At 37.4% G+C, this 17,647-nt stretch overlaps 1 protein-coding gene across 5 annotated transcripts in view; it reads right to left on the bottom strand.

The window, feature by feature from the left end:
* ADK (adenosine kinase) overlaps positions 1 to 17,647 on the bottom strand; it is a 295,940-nt gene that overhangs the window by 49,227 nt on the left and 229,066 nt on the right. The window lies entirely within an intron of this gene.

A 17,647-nucleotide genomic window follows, 5' to 3' on the forward strand; every position in this document is an offset into this window, starting at 1 on the left:
CTAAACAATTCAAGTCCAGTGTCCTCATGACAGCTGTAAGCGCTGCAGAAAATACATACTTGTGGACCTATATGGTCTGCCAATTTGGGGGCGATATAAGAATTTGAAGTGGGTAGAATTGATTATAGCAACAGTAAGTTGAGGTTAATAAAATGTGATAAGCTGAAAAGCACAACTCCTCAGGCTGCTTCACTGCAGAAACGTAAGGCTGACCGGGTTAGCCTTAGCTGATGTTGACAGAAAAACTGAATCATGGTCCTGACAATTGGGTGCGGGCAAGGTTAGCCACTTTGACAATTTACTTACAATTGAATTCCTTCTTGTACATCACACAGTCAATGACATTTGCTAGCCTGGCTGTCAAGAAGGAGTGTAGGGTTCAAAGATATCATGCAGTGTTTTCCTAAAGCAGCATGTGATTAACAAAGCCTATGCTCATATGAAAAAAAGGAGCCTGCAAGCTTCCAAGCTAAAGTGATGCACTTACAATGAACTGCGACACAATCAAGAAAGACTCAAATGGAACTGGGATACAGAAAAAAAAACATCAACCACCACAAAAATAAGAGAAATAAGGAGGCAGAGAATAAAAAAAGTGGACTAAAAATTACATACTGTAGCCAAATTACTTCTTTAACCTCAGGTTTTTGGTCATGCAGTCGAAATCGGAAGTTACACTGATCTGTCCTAAGGGGATTTCTTTAAGGTCCCATGCAGCAGGACATTAACACCTGTGTTAAACTATTGTTTGGCCAGGAAACTGGACACCAGCACATTCTTATGTGTGTGAAACAAAACCTATTCCAGTTAAGTAGTGTTTCCTTATGTGGAAGACTTTGAGAGAATTCATCTTCATTTTCTGTACTGGGGCACCCATGCATAGCACATGTGGTTTGAAAAACCTGGCCCTTCCACAAGGAAGGATAAATGATTGCACATTCGTTGAAAAGTATCTCATCTTCAGATTTTCCTGTTAGAGCATTGTCTTTTAGCCTGGTCTGCTGCCCGGCTACATGAATAATGGTAGGTAGCATACAATCACAGATTTTCCTGCAGTTGACCTCTAATCTAAGGGTGTCTGAACAAACCAAAGAACAACAGCAATCTTAATTTTCTTCTCTCCTATCAACTGAACCTCAAAACAACTCCTGAGCAGTTTCTGTCAGTAAGGATTGTGCCTACAGCCCCCTAAGAATCAGCCTCTCTAAGGACTACATCCCTTTAAGAATTAAGACTCTTCCAGTAAAAAAGATAATAAAGCTCAAAACACACATTTGGAGACTACACTTTGGTGTTTGCAAAATGGTGAGAAATGCGAGGCAGGCCCTGAATGCCAGGGACAGTTCAAAGTAAATTAACCAGATAAAAGCGATGAGAACCTTTTAGTATCTATTCACAATAACAGTGAGAACAGGAAACAAGCAGAACCCATCTGTGCAGCCCTAGGGCACCTCATACTGAGCTTCACGTCTCTAATAAAGTAGTCAGGTTAAAATCTAAGTGGCTGTAACATGTGGAGACTGCTAGGGTTACAATGGCCAGCCAGGGCGTTCCCTGATGCAGGTGATAATCAGTATGATAATCACTATATTTACAGGCTTTCCATTTTATATCTGACATTGGAAATGAAGAAGAAGGGGGATTTAAGGAAATAAACAACCTACACTGAAGCTTTACCGCTCCCCAGAGAATGCAGCATTTTCATTCATGCGTGACATGCGACAACAGCAAAGCAAAACAGCGACAGAATAAAATTTTCTTAGGAGGCTTCATTTCAAATCTGGAGTTCTTTCAGTTTTGATAAACTTTAGACATTATTCATTCATCACTCCAACTCAGCATTTTCAGAGCTATTTTCCATTATTGTCTACAACAGAACATCTCATTTCATAAAACTCTCTCCCCCACCTTTTTACTCTTTCATAATAAATATATTAAAAACTCACACTCCTTCTTCTATATAATTTTTTTACTAACCGTGACAGTGATTTTATTGTCATACCACCTAAACTAGGAATGGGATTTGTTATTATGAAACATTATTTGGCTTATGCAGTTGGGGGGGGGGGGAGAGAGTACAGTCATGCTGAAAAAAACCTGTGTACAACATTACTCAATGCGAGTAACACAGTGTCACCAAAGTTAACACACACCCTCTCTTTGCACAATAGTGAGCAGTTTACACAGGAAAGCGAGATAAATTAAAGAGATAACAATAAAAAAGACAACTTCCGTTAGTATTGGTTTTGCTGTTATGTTTGAACTCGCTTGCTAGCTGAAAACTATTTCCATTCTTGCACATATTTTACTGCTGTTGAAGTCCCATCATTTAGTAAATGGAGCTGTCTATAATATACACTGGGGCTAACTGTAACAGGAGTTTTAATATTCTGAGCCCTTTTATTACCAGCAATGCAAACTGTTTGTAAGTAAACACAAACATACCCTCCAAACACAGAATCCATTAGTATCTGCATTCCTAGGAGTATTTGTTAGTCCCCTGTGTTAGAAGAATTTTATGATTATAGAGTTAAGATGGCTCAACTTCAGTAACTGTACGTTTGGTTTGCCATAACACACAAAAGGTACACTATATATTAAATATTCTTGACACATCTAATTTTTTTTTTTTTGTTGGTACCAAGGTTTTATGATGACTTGATCAAATTATAGACAAAATGGTAACAACATGCATGTTGTGATAAAATTAATTCATGTAAGCCAACATAAAGATCATGCAGTTGCACTGAACAGCATTTAAAACATTGAAAAGCATTTAAAATATTGCTGAAATTAGCTGACAAAGACTGTTTCAGAAGCACCACCAACAGTATTATCTACAATACGTATTTTAACCTTTACATGGAGAAAAGGAGCTCTGTAAACTAAATTTGCATTTCATTGCTGAAATCAACATTGTCTCATAAAGAAATGATAAAACAGCAGGACAGCAATGATACCCTTGCACACTGAATGCATTTCCCGTAATTACACAAGAAAGCAAATGCAGGGGACACTGAGGCTAATCCCTCCCCCGCCATCCTTCTTGGTAGAGGAAACATCTCACAGAATAACCTAAACTCACATATTACATGACTACTCTGTGCAGCTCTAATTCTCTGTTTTTTCTCAGGGGAAAAAAAAAAAAAAGAAGAAACCCCCCTGGATTTGGTTTACTTTTTTTAACTGGGAGATTACTGACCGGTTTTGAGGGAGTTCCTATTGCAATAACCATAAACTTCCTGACTCACCCAAAATGAGCCCCAAACAAGCCCTATTCACATTTTCAGGAATACCATCCTCTTCCTCTGCATAACAAATCTGTGACTCAGTGGGTTCAGCCCAGCCCATAAATCACTGTAATCATAAACCCGCACACACACATACAGCAGGTGTAACTGCGGAGGAAGATCCTTGCAGTACAGTGTGCAAATGACAAAAAGAAATGAAAAAGCAAACTTGAGTGGACTCACTCAATGGAAAACAGTAAATGACTACAAGGACCATCCATTTAAGTGTCTGCATTTGATTGAACCATTCTTACCGGCACCAAACATGTTTGATTATAACTTGAATAGTACTTCTACCACGATACCTTACAAGTCTTTTTAACTGTTAAAATCTCCTAAAAATCAATCTTAAACATTTCCTTCCTTTCATACATTCCAGAAGCATGGATTGTTAGTGTTCTTCCATTTACACGGTTTCCTTGAACACATTAAAGGCTACTCACTTGGCTAATTCCCTTTTTCTTTAGTATAATCATTTAGTAGTATCCATCCCACCCATGAGTTCATCCCCAATCCGGGTATAACTGTGTTCTGTATCCTCTCTTGCTTTTCTACTCGTTTGTGGCAACAAAGTCAATTTCACAAATCCTTTGTGTCATCAGAAACCTGTTATCTAAGTTAAATGGGTGACAGCAAAGTAAAATAAGCAAATGGGGGTGTAGGACAGACTTTCATGCAAGTGACACATGGTGATAGCCACAACTTCATCCTATATAAGACTGACTCAAATATTTAAAGTTGTTTTATAACAACAATCTCCTTTCTTAGAGATAGGTGCTGAAGATTTGTGTTTCTGAAATAGACATTTTATCCATGATTTTCTAAAGGACAATATACTTGTAAAACCTTCTAAAACAAAACAAAAAAAATAACAACCAACCAACCAACCAAAAATTGATGTATTATTTGTCTCACTGCACTATAGAGATATTAAAGTCTTCTGCTTTATTATAATTACTAACACTTGTAGTTCATCTTTCCTTAGGTAGGCACATTTGTCCTTCCTATCTGCCTATCCCTTCTGACATCTTTCCTTGTCCCTAACAAAGAGCTTTATTATAAATTTCTGTGCTTTCAGAGCTATACCCTTAGTTTTATACACTCCATAGGTACTGAGAACCCCTGATTTCAGCAAGTATCTGTTGTGCCCAGTAATTCTGAATACAGGCCAATAAAAGACATCTTTTGTTAAAATCTCCCTCTTTTTCATCAGAAGTCATGAAGAATGACTTATCAAGATCACCATGTGCCCTCCTTTTGATATTTGTTTCATAAAACACTTGTCACAGCGCAAGGGCTAAGCTAGTTTTTAAAAAGGGAGTCTAGTGAGCTGTGCCATGCCATGTTTTCCACTCTTCCAGTTCCAGGCCAGTTTATGCTGAATATGACCCTGGAAATGTGTCTTAAGGCACAAACAGGACACTGGATTTTCAGTTGCTGCCTTTGAACTATAACAAAGATGTCATACATACACCCACTAACTTCATGACACAGTTGGTGGGGTGTTCTTATATCAAATCTAGGTACTTAATGCAGCCCATAAATGTGCAGTGATATGATCTATGTTTATACTACTCTTTCCTGTGTATGCTACACAAATCCAAACTAAGTTATACCTGATTTTATAGCCCATCCCAATTTAAAGTGGGAAAATAATAGATGCATATATATATATACACACACATATATATAATGGCAGATCCACAGTTCTTAACATGATGAATTAACAGCATGCAAGAACTATGATTACTTTCATGCTATGCAAATAGGGGTGATGTTAAAGCTGTGGTAATGATAATCATGACCTACCTAAGGAATTCGAGGTAGATATTGCTCAAGACTATCCAGTGATCAGTTGAAAACATGATTTTAAAAAATGGCCACTATTATTCTGTTATTTAAAATGAATGGATGGAAAGTCTACAGGACATAGTTCCAGCTGGATCACTAACCTTTAGTGCCAACAGTACATTTATTATGGTTAGTGGTAAGATACATACGTTCCTCTTCAATTCAGTGCTAAATAGTTACCAACAGTTACTCAAAATGCTGTAGACTGTACTATCCAGCCTTTTTGGTCATTGTAGTCTGATTTAGACAGGCATTACTTTAAGGTCAACTATTACTACGTTTCATTGTCTAAAAGAATACAAGCTCATACGCCTTTATTAAAAACTGGCCATTTACGAAGGCATCAAGGGCTCAGGAGGCAAATGAGATTTTATCCTTTTTTCTTTTCTTTCCCCCAGATACAGTTGCTTTAATATGGGTTGTATGAGAGTTTGAGAAACAGAAGTCAAAAGAACCACCCAGCATAATTTTTGAAACAAAGGCCTATCTGGTGAAATTCTGCTACAGGTGATAAAGTTTGAGCTATACTTGGGAATGTGCTACATTGGATGCAATGCTTCAATATTAGTTTTGCTTGACAAGCACAGAAGACTAATCCTTGATTTGGTCAGTAGTGTACAACTGTTCATGTTTCAGAGAAGATCAATAAAAGTGGTCACAGAACGGGCAGACCCCGCACACAGCTTGAGAATCAACACTGAGAATCAGCAGTATCTGAGCAAGTATCTACCCCTCACTGGTTATTATTGAAGAAAGCACAGCTGGCATAAATTGGATGGGCAGATTATCATAAAGGAAAACTAAGGTGTTTTTTTCCTTCTTTACTTTTTCCCGTGAGCAGTGCCAGACCCCAAAGTTGCTTTTTTTCATAAAGATAGCAAGAGTTCATATCATATCCTAAAATATTATTTCAGCTTGCTCCAGTAGTACTAAAGACACTGGTAAATACATCTACATGGCCTTCACCCAGTAGGTGAAAATATAAAACAATAATAATCAGTTCAAGTGAATAATCAGAACAAGTATAAATACCATATGAGGTTAAAGCTGTAATGTTTAGAGGGGGTTCTGGCAGAGTACCAGAGGGTTTTGTCTGAAAAAGCCCAGTGTGAAAAGAATTGAGAGAGAAATGTATTTCCTGTCCTGCTTGGGTTCACCCTGGAGTGTCTGTATCATGTACAATTCATTAATATTCAAGTTATTTATTCTCCTATTCAGGTTATTACCAGAACTATAGTTCCTGCTAGAATCTTCTACAGCAAAAATCACCCTGAGTCAGAGCTTAATACCATTACAAGGCCTGCAACAGCTGCAGCAGTGATATGCCTCTGAGCCATTTTGAAATTTTATGATGGATAAAGCACTATTACTTATATCTCTACCATACATCCTTATCCAAAGAACTGAACTATCTATGACTCTGGATGTGTGCCTCTCCTCCCATATTATAAGCATCAAATTAGTGAGTGATACTTCCTTACACTACCTCTTTATACAAATGTGCCTGTCTCCATCTTAAAAATAGATACATCATGATCAGAAGAGAGGGAGAATAAAAAAACCACCCCCTCCTTAATCACCACTGAATCAGGAGAACATAATAAAAATGAAAACAAATATCTTAAAATTAGTTTAATAGCGACAAGATAAGAGTTTTATATACATATAAAAAATAAAAGACGTGTGGGGTCTTTGAAGTCTTTAATAGTGCTCATTGGATGCTCTTAGTGCTAACTTTCTGGCTGAAAGATGACAAACAGAAATAAAAGACTGCATCATTTTCAACAAGGCCTTCTATGATTGCAACCACTCAGACCAGTCTGAAATCACTGACAAGATATTCTCACCTAGCAATTTCAGATGAAGAGAATAATCAGACACTGTGCTAAAAGTGCCGGGATCCTGCAGGACTTGTCTCTAGTCCAGTTAAAATATTAACACATTTTTAGCAGTGAAATTGAGTTGTTTTATACACTTTGTTTGGTGTGATGTCATGCACAGCCATTTAGAATTATAACTAAGGCTGTGGTATTGGGAACCCTGTAAAAAGCAATTGTGACATAACTATTTTCATGTGCTAGGCTTGCATTGCTTGTAACTCTAGCAAGAAAATAAAAAAATTGCTCACTGCAACCTCCAGCAATATACCAACTTTTTAACTGATCTAAATATTACACATTTTACCCTTTCAATGAAGTTTGACCCCAGCTGACTTAAAGATTCTTATTGGAGTTTGTTGTGCTATTTAATACTAATTTGATGATGCATTTATCTGTGTTCAAGATATAAATATTCATGATACAATTTTTTTCTTGTATTTTCAGTTTTAGCTACTGCAGCTACTTCATGGAAGGAAAAAACTAGTTCTCAGTCTGTACTAATGGCTCTATCTCACAACATTGCCATTATATGGAAAAACAAAATTTCAATCTGACCACAGTTAGGTCACTGTGGTCCTGACTGAAGACGAACAATAATTCCAGATGTGACTAAGACACTATTTATCATCTTGGACAAGTCGCTAATTTCTTGCACCAATTTTTTGTTAAATGTATAAAAATTAGAATTTACCTGCTTCTGACCATTAAGTGTCGAGGATGAGTGGTTATTTGGTATATTTATATATTCCTTTTCTAAGAGAAGCCAATCTGAACTTGAGATGGGTTAAAACAGAGCAGAGACTGAAAGAAAAGTCAAGTAATGAAATAAGAGGGATCACAAATTCCTACATATTTTAAAGAGGTATTACAAAAATCAGAGAGTAGTTGAGGTTGGAAGGAGCCACCAAATATCATCTAGACCATTTGAGTCGAGATTCCACAGCTTCTTTTGAAAAGCCATTCCAGCATTTGACCACCCTTTTCTTATGTTTAAGTGGAATTTCCTGTACTTGAATATGTGCCTGTTGCCTCTTCTCCAGTCACTGGACACTGCTGTGAAGAGCCTGGCTCCATCTTAACTACTACCTCTCATTAGGTATTTATATGCATCGATAAGATCTCCCTTAGCCCCCTCTTCTTTAGGCTCTCAGTCTCCTCTCCTCATACAACAGATGCTCCAAACCCTTTATCATCTCTGTGGCCCTTTGCTGCTATCACTCCAGTAAGCCTATGTCTTTCTTGTGCTGGGGAGCCCAGAACTGGACCCAGGACTCCAGATGCATCTCACCAGTTTTGAGTAGAGGGGAAGGATGACGGCCCTCCACCTGCTGGCAATGCTCTTCCTAATTGCAGCCCGGAATGCTGCTGGCTGCCTTTGTTGTGAGGACACGTTGCTGGCTCAAATCTGTTTTTTTTTCCCCTGAGATCTTTTTCTGTAAAGCTGCTTTCCACCCAACTGGTTCCCAGCCTATCCTGGGACCAACATTCCACCCCAGATAAGAGGACCTTCCATTTTAATTTATTGAACGTCATGAGATTCTCATTGGCCTATTTCTCCAGTCTGTCAAGGTCTTTAAAATTTTATATTATACTTTGCGATACAATAGTAGTTACTGACTGGAAGCATGGGTTAAAATCCATGTTGGGCCTAGGTACACAGGGAAAGACTTTATTAAAGACTTACTGATATATGCAGAACAGTCAGATGGCTTTTAGGATGGAAAAAAAACAGCTAAACAAACCAAGCAACTAATCACAGCCACACAGCAGGTGAGGATAGTCACGAACTACATATGATTCAGAACAAGCTGCTCTGACAAAGAAGCAGTATCTCTCAGAGACTCAGAAAAACTGTCCACCCAACTTCTGTTGGCCAAAGGACTGCTAGCATCAGTACAACACACCAAAGATGGAAGAAAACATGTAAGTCCATTAATGTCTTGAACACTGAACTTCACCTATTACACGTGGGTTATAATATGCTTGGCAGCAGACGTTCGAATTATCTATAAGCAATTGCTTCATGCATTTAAATCACTCTCACTTCATTATAATTGCTTTTTCCTTTAAAAATTGGCTTAGAGAAAAAGATCATGATATCCTATTGGTTGGTTCAGTCACTGTGCTTTTAAACATGAAAGGGATTTTTTTTCAAAAAATGGGGTTCAGAATTCCTGTGACAGAAAGCAAAGTATAAGCCTTCTCAGCACTCCTTTCTACTTTTAAAACACCACACTCATATAGAAAAAGGAAAACAATAAAAAGATGCAAAAAATAATATAAAATGATGTATGAATATGCATGAATTCCTATAGAAAAAAAATTCAACATTAAGTAACATAATAATGGAAAAAATTACACTCCTGCATCAAAGATCAGTAATCTTTCACATAATACATAGCAGCATAATTATGACAACAACTTGTTAAAAATGCATACTTTAGCAATGCATTATTACCTGGATAACTGTATGCAACCCCCTTTCTGTCAATGTGATCATTTTCTCTGAGATGCACTGGATAGCAGCAGTAATACTGATCAGAAGCTGAATCCATAGTGGTTTTGTCTGTCAGGCATTTGCTTTCCCTGTTAAATTAACTTTCTGTACACATACACACACACACACACACATATACAGAGAAACCCAAGACTTTCCCAAATGCATATATATCTTCTGACAAAACAAAAGTGATCTCCCTCTCTGAAACCTTCTGTATTTCAGTCTTCTACCTGCACCCTTTCTCCAAACCCAGTTAAATCAATGATTTTCACAAGCATTTTTATTCACTAGTCTTCTAACTAGGGAAAAAAAGGTGCCTGCAATGGAATCACAACCACTAAAATACCATAACTTATCAGCACTTTCAAGTTTTCTGAACACACACCTACAGCTCTTGTTTGAGGTATACTGGTTACAATAGCACTGATGTATCTTCGTGCTACTATGAAGTAATTTTACCTCGATAAAATAAGTTACAATGAATTATTATCTATTCTCTCTTTAAAATATCATTTGATACATTCACTAGTTATAAAATATTAAAGTGAAAATACAGTTTCCAACCAGGGTCAAACCACCATACACTGTAATGACTGAGGTGGTTGTACAGTTTGCAATGTACCATTGTTCTTCAGTTTATTAATTCACACAGATAACTTTGAAAGCCAAGTTGAAAAGTAAAATTTGGACTCAGTCCACATGGAAGAGAAATGAAATATTTGAATAAAAGAAAACATTGAGTTTCAAGTGTGTTCTTTTTACAAGAGCAGCTCTCTCAATCTCTACTAAGCAAGGACACTCTCCTAGTGGCACCAGTTGTATATTCTAAAGAGTCATAAAAATGTATCATAGTTTTCAAGCAATAACATTGTATAAATTTTGTACATAAGCATACAAAAAACTTAGCATCTCTGATTATGCCATATGCACATTTTTCACATAATCTGAAGACTCAAAGAACATTTTAAAATCCTCAGCTATACTTCAGAATGGTTACCATTTTACTTCTGTGTCTTTAAAATGCTACATGTATTTTAGGATTTGTCTCACAACTATATTTTAATTACTGAGATAACAGATTGACATTATATTTTAATATCATTTATATATTTGTTAACCATTACTATACGCCTAGTATATGTTAGCATATTGTAAATGAGCCTGAAATTGCACCTGATGCATTTCTTATTTTATTACATGACAAATGTAAGACTGTAAATTATTCTGAAGCTGAAATTAGTAGTCGTAGTAATAGTAGTACTAGTAATTTAGCTTTGGACAGGTTATTTTTAGCTAAGTACTCACTCCCGCCCTTCACTACAGATTCCTCACACCTCCTGAGTGCTTAGAAGTGTAAATAACCTTTTTTTTTTTTTCTTCTCTGCCTGTAACATTGTATTTGCGTTTAAATATAACAGAAGTTATTTCAATCTATTTAGTTTGCCTCACACTTTCCAACACAAAGAATTCCTGTGATTTCTTCAAAGATGCTGTGTCTCTTCCAGTTTATGCAAAATTTGAAAAGAGCTGTAGGGTCAAAGCAATGCTGTTCTTTTGTTCAGATTGCATTCCGATTTGGGCTCTTGAAAATTTACATCCTTCTCTTATATTAGTAATAAATTTTTTGGCCAAATACCATCAACAAATGAATGGGAACTTTCTAAAACAGTAGTGCTATGCTTTCAGAGCGAAAGTAGTGGCAATAACAGCACACCAGATGCTGCTCTGGAAGCTTTTTAAAGACAGCTATTTAGGGATTTAGGGAAATAAAGAAAAAAATACGCTAGGACCTCTGAAAAGTGGCACAAATTTGTAGAATCTACTTGGTTTGAGGTTTGTTTTTCCTAAAAGAGCTAAGAGGAATGTAGTGTTCATATAATATAGTAAATCTAATTATGTTATAAACAAGCCAGAACAGATATTCAGTACTAGCAGCCATATACACATGTTCCTAATTCCTTGTCTCTTGTCAGATATCTGTATCATATGCTTTCCTCTTTCAGTCAAGTTAATCAACTCTTCTGAATTATGCTTCGAAACATCACATATGACCTCTACCATGCCATGTTTTGATCTTAGGTTTAGACTATGAAAATAAACAGTTTATTTGGAGCCTGGCTGGCTTACATGGCAAGCGGTGAACAGTTTGCAGAGGATACTGTGCTAAAAGTGTCACTTTTAAAAAATAATATTGAAGCAGTTCTTTGCAAACATGGCACTTGTCCAAAGCACATATGGAACATTAAATATAACCATAAAATTTTATGCACCAGATTTGACCAAGGTCTTGAGCTCTAATTTATATTTTCTCCATTTTGCTGGAAGACTAGCTGCATTTGATAAAGCTACTTCATAAGGACTCTGTTCTCCTAACATTTACACATCACACATCTGGACTTGGAAAAGGATTCTGAGTAAAAGAGCCAACTAATGCAGATCTTGTTTACATTATGTGCAATTACTCTTGTGTCATGAATCTCCCTGGGATATCAGAATGTGCTGAAGACACTCAAAGAATATGTACTGCCAATAAAAGTGCAAAAGCCTGGGTGTTTCTGACCCTATCAATGAGCTTAGTACACATGATCATGTAAGAAAGTTAATGGTATTTGTATTTTCTAATAATATTGCATTTCATTTTTATTAATTATTTGTATGTAATGAGAGCTGCCCTCGGTGTCTGAAGATCTCTGTTTGGATTGTTTTTCTCTCACAACTTGCTCACTGCAGCCAAGGGAACTAAGTGATGGCAGTTGCAACACTCAATTCAGTTACATAAACACATCTTCCTTGCCAGATTCCCCTGCGGTGTTCCTACTTCACGAAATAAGTCTCTAGCATTTAGTAATGTACTGCACCAGCAAGTTTCTTTTCATGTCACAAAAAATTAGGTCTTCTGCTCCTGGCAGCAGAGCAGGATGTGTGCGAGCATCACACACATGGAATCCACCCCAGACGGGTGGCCGCACCAGCAAGAGGACAGAGGAGACATACAATACTTAAGTAGCTATAGAACAAGAACTGGATGTCAGATTTTAGCATGAGAAAGTCAGCCTTCATCCAGAAATTGAGGCAGGTTTATTCCTAAATCTGTTGCAGGGCCAAGACATGTCAGTGTATGTTATACCTTCAACCATATACAGGATGCGTGTGCTTCCGTATTGAGTGTATTTGCCAGTAATGATAAAAACCACTGGCCTGACTATTCCTGTAGGTATAAATGGAGTTATACTTTTTAACATCACAGCTGGAAAAAACACTCTTGACTATGAAAGCATTATGTGGTAAAAGTGGAGAGACACGGACTGAACTGCTCTATCACACAGCTGATCAGCTGCAGAGAGAGGGGGCTTTCTGGACATTTCCTGCCATACCTGCCCATCAGAATGAAGTTGGGTGGTCATATGCCACTGACTTGCTGGAGCTTACCCTTACCATGGAGAGGTCACTGTTGAAGGCTATCTGATACAGTAAATTATACAGTACCTGTATGTCTGTGCAAAGATCAGAGACAGTATGTCTTTGGACATGTTTATATCAGGCAGTGGAGCATCACAGAGATCTCTCAACTACCTCAGCTACCAGTCCGAACTGGTAACTCAGGTAGCGTCACACAGCTTAAGGTACTCCTGAAGCCCAACACTTGCACCAGCAAATTGAATCATCTAGCTTTGCACGTCACATGTCCAGGGTCAGTTCCAATGTCTTTGGTTGAAGGTACACCTATGCTCAAAGGTTTATTCACAAATTCCACTTGCTGCCTAGATAAACATAAAAATACTGAGGGTTTTTTCTGAGAAAGAAATATAGGAGAATGAAGAGAATCCAAATAAAAATGGAAGTAGTTAGAATTACTTATTAATGATTACTAATTACAACACAATGAAAGAGGCTTTTTTTGATCCTTTTACACAGTTTGCAGTCAACATGGAAGCCATGAAAAAAAGTCTCCTTCTTTTTAATTTAAGCCTTCATTTTCCTTTGGGGTCTTCTGATCAGATTTAAGAGTCTAAACAGCAGCATTGCTACATAAAGCTCAAATCTGAACCACTCAGTCTCCAACTCCAGTTCAAGGACTTAAGGAGACTGCATCAAACTTCCCAGCTGAATTAACTTCCTAACTCTTCCCTACAACTCATACAGATAAACTTAACACCTAACAGCATCATGTCCACTTCCCTACCCAGCAAAGTGAGATTCCTTTTTTGTGGGAAGAATTTTGCCACTGCACGATGTGAGGGAGAAGAGATCAACCATTATATGGATGTGAATCAATTTTATTCTTGCATCTTCACATGGAATTGCTAATGGCTGGCTCCATGTGTTGACACATGTTTGTTCAATAATTCACATGCCCTGCTCCAGTTAAACACATTATCTGAGTAAGTTAACCAGGAACAAACCACTCCTGTTCCAGCATAAGACTGTCCACAAATGGACACAATACAAATCTGAGTTAAAGCTGTTGTGCTCAAAATAACGTGCTATCTCAGTTCAGATTAATTTTCCTGTGTAGACAAGTCTTTATCAAAGGAGAATGACTGAAACGGTGGATTAAGTTTACAGTTCCTCCAACTGCTTTTCTTCAAATATCTGTATTCACAGTTGTTATATGTATTCAGGTTATCTCACACTGTCTACAGGTGAGAAAACATAACTCAGCTGTAAGAAGGAAAAGTCTAGATCTGTGGTACAAGAGCTTTCATCTTTCACTTGCCCACAGTCACAAGTCACATTGGGTTAGCCCACCACTACCCCAGTGGCTAATATTGATTTGGGAAATGTACCTTGCTTCCCAAATCTATTGGTATTAGTGAGCTGCACCTCAAGGTATAGGCCATTACCTAAATTCTTCATAGATTTGCCATTTCTATAGTAGAAGAAGCAGCAGGGAGAAAATACACCATTTTTGTGATGCTATTTTTTATAACAATAACAAGCTGTAAACAGCCAAAAGATGGCTTTGTTTATGAGTTCACACTTAAAACCAGAAAAAAAAGTCTTCCTGAATACTACACATTATTTTCCTGGAATATTGTATGTAAGTACCAATATTCCACAGAATACTAAAGGTTAAGTATATACTAGTGGAATCTCTGCTGATAGGAGCCAGTGAAGTTTTCTTTCAGCATAGTGGCAAAGGATTTACAATACAAGGGATGCTAGCGACTTGAGAACCAGTTGCACCAATTGCTTTTCACCATAAAATGTTCTGTAAATCAATGTGTTACTGTTTGTTTAGAGAAATGTGTGACACTCTCAACTTATACTTTCAGTACTTGTGCAGAAAATAATCACAGTTCAGGTGGCATATGGGTATTTTGTATTTCAGAACCAGCAAAGAAATCTGGTGACATGGTCATTGCTATGGTAACTATACTTTTGTAGTGAACATTGAAGTAAATAGGTACATAAAACATGTATAAGTTGTCACTATGTAAGTTACTGCTGCCCTGGAGCTGCAATAATTTGCTTCCTTTAAAACTGTTAAATCTAGCCAGAAAAACTTGGTATCTCACAATGTCCTATTATTTCAATAAAATGACAAGGCTCCTCTTGTATAATATAGTGCAAACACACGAGCAGATTGATTTATCAAAAAAGGAACTTTTTGGAGAAGTAATTTATTGGCCTGTAAGTAGCAAAGTATGAACATGCTTCTGGCCTGCATGAAGAAAACTATTCCCAGGCCTTGATGTACTGAGGTAAGGTTGAGCCATTGTGGAAAGTTTGAAAGGCTAAGGAAATTTCTCTCTCTCTGGGAAATACAGAGCCATTTTCAGGTAGAGAGCTCCATCTGATCCTCGCAAGTCTTCCCCTTATTCTTTGTCTCCTCCTTTCCTCAAATAATCCACCAACGGCTGAGATGTGAAATTAGAAAAGAACAGGCTGAACCCTGCCTCCTTTAGCAAACAGCAGTAATGTGCAGAAAGAGGTTTTGGTCTCCTTCCATGCTCTGCTCTTCATCATAAAATGTTTGGCTTAAGGAGGTCCTCCTTTTGTCCCAGATGAGCAATATAACACAATTGTTAGGTCTTTCATACACAAACTTGTTTTGGAACAGTTAAGTGCAAGCTTAACACATAGCTTAACACAAGCTTCTCACACACAGTGATGATGAACTGATACTCAGAGAAGGAAAGCACAGTTGTCTTCCAATTTAGACAGGGACTGTAATCCTGCTGAGCAGGTAACTGAAGGGACCAGTCTACCCATGACACAAAAGGAAGGAAGGCACTGATTGATAGGTCAAGTGGATCCCTTGGGATCGTTTCCTTGGGTTAGATTACATGTATGGCTTGGAAGTCTCATGTTTCTGAAAGAAAGGGGATAGTGTTTTGTGACAGCTGCATTATATCATCATATCAAATGGATTAGAATGGCCATGGAGACTGGAAGGCCTACACAGTTATCAGTTATCACAGTCACAGTTACGCGGGAGGTACAGTTGAGAAAGTCTTTCATAGAACATATACTAGTGTATGTCCAGTGACTTGATAAACATCAGCAGGTACCTTTAGATAATCCAGCTGCTGCCAGAGAAAATAAAAAGGTGATGATTATATTTTATGTACGAGGAGAAAGTATCCACCTTAATGTATCATTGATGTTCTGGTCATGTCTCTAATGCCAATATTAAGTTCTGTTTTTGACTTAAAGCAGAGATTTGACCTCTGTTTATTATAAGGAAATATTGTATCAAGACCTTGCATGCTTTGAATGTACTTTCCAAGAGCATACAAGAACTTTAGTTATCAATCCACTGGTTGGCAACTAGGTCGTTTACCACAGATACCAGCACTGGCTGTATCCCAAAGGACTTAATAAACACGTCATAAGTAATTATAATTTAAAAATTGACATTCAGGCTGTATTTAAAGATGGACATTTAAACAAACTGTTGATGATTGTTTTATCTAATTATTTCTAGAGGGACTACAGCAGTGCAGGTAGCTCTAATATGGGATTACTAAAATGTAAGTTGCCTGTCGGTCATTGTCTAATGATTTTATAGATTGCAACAATTTAGCAATGGGGGAGAAGCTCAAGGACTGTGTTTTGGTTTCTTACTTTTAGATTGACTGTCTCAAATTACATCCCTGTTTAAAAATCATGTGGCCACACCTCCTTGGGCCTTTTTTTTAAAATATCTCCCATGTCTCTGCTGCCTTAGCTGCACTGTACAGAGGGAACCTGAGATAGAAGCTACAAGTCTGAAAAGGGGGAGAACTGGGAGCAAGATCTCCATCTTCCTCTGGCAGTACATTCCTAGATCAGCTCAGGCTGTAACGCGCACCTTCACATTAATATAACTCTGCAAATCACCACCTTAAGGGTCTGATTCATCAGTAATACTCTCATTTCATTATGACGCTCTGCTGATAGAGAAGGTATACAAGTATAGGTTAACAGGTTGGTGCACTGTGGCTGTTTCTCTTATGCTCTGATATACTTGTAAATCCATTCTTAAGAGTCAACATCAATACAAAATGACATAAGGTTAGTACTGCTTTAAAGAGAATTTTTGCATGGCTGTGTAATCTTTGTGTTTGTTGTTTGGACACTTTAAAAACAACAATCATCATCATCATCATCACCATCATCCAGGACTAGAACTTACATCAGGTCAATATAGAGTTAAAATCAGGGTATGAACCAGTAACTTCAGTATTGAAGACTGCAAGCATGCTGTAAGAACTCTGAAATCCGTAAGAACGAATATAAACTCAGGAAACTCAGGATTAAGTTTATATTGAAAAAAACTCAATCATGTTAAGATAAAAGACAAGCAAGCTACTCATACATTAACTCCTACCTGTCATGATACTGTGAACAAATACATACATGAAAAACGTCCAATGTCCTAAAAACATGATTCCCAGCTAATCCAGTACCACAAACACAAAAATATTTAAATCATAACAATGGTTATTACATAGTTTTCTACAAGGTACCCCGTCATTCCTATTCTCGATAGTGGGACTGAGAATACACCTCCCTGTGACACAGCTCTTTCATGGCTCTTTTGTGCTGACAGAGGACCAAGTTAACAAAGAGCAACCTACTTCTTGCAAATCTTGCAACACACAATCCCTGCTGCCATCTTAAAGATTAATGTAACAATA

Source organism: Athene noctua, chromosome 5 (assembly GCF_965140245.1).
Source record: "Athene noctua chromosome 5, bAthNoc1.hap1.1, whole genome shotgun sequence".
Taxonomy (NCBI): domain Eukaryota; kingdom Metazoa; phylum Chordata; class Aves; order Strigiformes; family Strigidae; genus Athene; species Athene noctua.